The sequence below is a fragment of the Coregonus lavaretus genome, assembly GCF_964263955.1.
Source record: "Coregonus lavaretus genome assembly, contig: HAP1_SCAFFOLD_2967, whole genome shotgun sequence".
NCBI classification, from domain to species: Eukaryota; Metazoa; Chordata; class Actinopteri; order Salmoniformes; family Salmonidae; genus Coregonus; species Coregonus lavaretus.
In genome coordinates, this window is record NW_028166585.1 from 24,623 (window position 1) to 28,237 (window position 3,615).

General features: G+C 42.1%; 1 long non-coding RNA gene across 1 annotated transcript; it reads right to left on the reverse strand.

The window, feature by feature from the left end:
* Positions 1-929: 929 nt before the first annotated feature.
* On the reverse strand, positions 930-3,207 carry LOC311114538. Its single transcript, XR_014611125.1, has 2 exons — positions 2,869-3,207; positions 930-2,633 (listed from the first exon to the last, which is right to left on the reverse strand). It is a non-coding gene; the product is annotated as an uncharacterized lncRNA (long non-coding RNA).
* Positions 3,208-3,615: the final 408 nt, after the last annotated feature.

The following is a 3,615-nucleotide window of genomic DNA, read 5'->3' on the forward strand; positions in this document are numbered from 1 at the left end:
TAACAAGCTGTCAAGGTCAAAACATATAGACTCAATGGTTGCTAAAATGGGAAGAGGTCTGTCCGTGATAGGGCGTTGCACTATGTTCTTGACATCTCAGTCGACCAGACAGGTCCTACAGGCCCTAGTTTTTTCGCACCTGGACTACTGCCCAGCTGTGTGGCCATGTGTGGCAAAGAAGAACATAGGTAAATAGCAGTTGGCCCAGAACAAAGCAGCACATATTGCACTTAGATGTACACAGAGGGAGTGTCAGTAACATGCATGTCAGTCTCTCCTGGCTCAAAGTTGAGGAGAGATTGACTGCATCACTATTGGTCTTTGTGCAAGGTATTGATGTGTTGAAGGTACCGAACTGTCTGTTCAAGCAGTTGGCACACTGTTCGGACCAGTGGTGGAAAAAGTACCCAATTGCCATACTTGAGTAAAAGTAAAGATACCTCAATAGAAAATGGCTCAAGTAAAACTGAAAGTCACCCAGTAAAATACTACTTTAGTAAAAGTCTAAAAGTATTTGTTTTTAAATATACTTAAGTATCAAAAGTAAAAGTAAAAGTATGAACCATTTCAAATTCCTTATATTAAGCAAACCAGACGGCACAATTTTCTTGTCTTTTTAATGTACGGATAGCCAGGTCACACTACAACATGCAGACATCATTTACAAGCGAAGCATTTATGTTTAGTGAGTCTGCCCGATCAGAGGCAGTAGGGATGACCAGGGATGTTTTCTTGATAAGTGCGTGAATTGGACCATTTTCCTGTCCTGCTAAGCATTCAAAATATAACGAGTACTTTTGGGTGTCAGGGAAAATGTTTGGAGTAAAAAGTATATATTTTTATTTAGGAATGTCGTGAAGTAAAAATAAAAGTTGTCAAAAATATAAATAGTAAAGTAAAGTACAGATACCAAAAAAAACTACTTAAGCAGCACTTTAAAGTATTTTTACTTAAGTATTTTACACTACTGTTTCGGACACTCATTTGTACAACACAAGACATGCAACCAGAGGTCACTTCACAGTCCCCAGGTCCAGAACATTCATTTTTTTATCTGGTACGGGGACATTCAGACAAGTCTTGTGAGATTTGTGGGCACCCTAGATCAAAACGGAGAACACCAACGTATTTGTGAGAGTCTCATCTTTCAATAGAGTAGTAGAATAGTTTCTAGGCCAAACCGTTCGGACATACGATTTTGTGGGGATTTTACTGGGGATTTTTGTATTATGGCAATTAGATTTCCACGGGGCGCGACCATTGTAGGCTAAGGGTTAAATAATGTTCTGTACTATGTATTATTTCATCTTTCATGTGGACACCAGGAAGTGTAGCTGATGCTTTTGCAGAGGCTAATGGGGATCCTAATAAACACCAAAGTATAAAAAAATTGAGATTAGGATATTAACCTGATCCTAGACATTTAGAGTTAACCTCTACACCTTAAGCACTTAGTGTAGTAGCACAGCTTAATATGCTCTGGGTATAAATTGCCCTGGGCACATATGTTGGATCAGCTTGCCCTCCCCCAAATCCTAAACCCTAGGGAGAAACTCTACTTTAAATCAAAAACTCTAGGCTTGCCATAGGTACCTTAAATCCTAAACTCTAAGCTTTCCCTTACTACCTTAAATCCTAAACCATAGACTTGCCCTCCCCCAAATTCTAAACCCTAGGGAGAAACTTTATTTTAAATCTTAAACGCTAGACTTGCCATAGGTACCTTAAATCCTAAACCCTAAGCTTTCCCTAGCTACCTTAAATCCTAAACCATAGGATTGCCCTCCCGCAAATCCTAAACCCTATGGAGAAACCCTACTCTAGGCTTGCCCTAGCTACCTTAAATCCTAAACCTGAGGCGTGCCCTCTCCCAAATCCTAAATCCTAGGGAGAAACCCTACCTTACATCCTGAACCCTAGGGAGAAACCCTACCTTAAATCCTAAACCCTAGCGAGAAACCCTGCCTTAAATTTAAACCCTAGGGAGAAACCCACACAAAACTGACCTTAGAGCAGTCTATTTTTTATCTTGATCATATTAGATGTATTCCATAACAGGCATATCCAACACAACAACATTATAGGACAGGACCCAGGGTGTTAGATAAAGAAACAGAATGAAGAAAACTGTCATAACCATCAACACCCACCTTTATGGCTATAGACAAACAAGAAATGTGATTATTCAAGGTTACTTTTCAATACTGTATGCATATTCATATACATTAGAGTATGGCCTTAGAGTCTTCACAGTTAGGGAGAGTTACAAGATAGTAAATAGCAGAGAAGCAAACTAATTATGACCATTAAATCTGGAAAACAATAGCTGTACTTTTTAGTCTTATGATGTGTCCCAAATGGCAACCCAATCCCCTACATGGTGCACTACCTACATACTAGTGCAGTGCAAGATAGGGGATAGGGTGCAACTTTTCAGACACAGACAGTAGTTGGAGTGAATACAATTAATTAATTGAACTTCTTTCTAGTTCATGATTATCCCACAGTCCCACGTCGTCTTCACTGGCCGTCACTGTTCTGGATCGTCCACGTCACCGGATGCCAACAGTCATGGGTCACATACATCAACTGTGGAGGACAGGCCAGTCTCCTCCAGGTGACGCTACTCAAGGCTATAGGAAAGGAGAGAGAAGGAGTGGATTCATATTGTTTTCTGTCAAATCAATATCTTCAGGGCCTGAGGTGGTCTAGGGTTCTAAGCCACTGCCTCCAGAATACATGTACCAGTGCAAAAGTGGGTTGGATTCTATCCCACTGCTATTCAAACACCCCCTCTCTTCCTGTCAGTCTTTCACTGTACTATCTAATTTATACAAGAACAACAAATATTTTCATTTAATTGGATACCTTCAGTAATTGGAGATTTGTCGGCCGATACGAACAAATTCTCTTTTGCTTCTCTCGTTGTCGTTCTCACACTCTGGTCCCCAGAAGAACTGAACCGTCTCCTTCACCTGCGGCGGCATGTTGTCGAACTCCTCCACCGTCCTCGTCGTCACCTTCCCACACTTATTGATGATCTTCCAACCTGGTCTGTTCATTTCTTCTCTCTCTTCCGGAATAGACATTGTGTCGCCCAGTCCAAAGCCAACACTGAGGAGCAGAGAGATGGTCAACATCATCTTCATGGTGATGAGACCTGATAGAGTGAGTCTGTGAGTGTTTGGTTCAGCTTCAGTAACAAGATGCTGGAGGCTGCCTGTATTCTGTCTCCAACAACTCTCAATTTTTATACCAGAATTAACCCAAGTCATTGTGCTTGTTCAACAAGGGGGCATGGCATTAGTGAGATTAGAGATCGTCATCGCTAGTTCCACTTCCAAGGAGAGGGGAGTGAAGGGACAACATCGCCTGTTAAACTGTTTATGAAAATGATCAGTCATTTCCTTTTGATAACAGCTATTACACCACATCATACTTTGCAATTGCCTATGGCTTGTGTCCCAAATGTCACCCGACTCCCAACACAGTGCACCACTACAGACCAGGGCCCATGGGGCCCTCAGCAGTGCACCACTACAGACCAGGGCCCATGGGGCCCTCAGCAGTGCACCACTACAGACCAGGGCCCATGGGGCCCTCAGCAGTGCACCA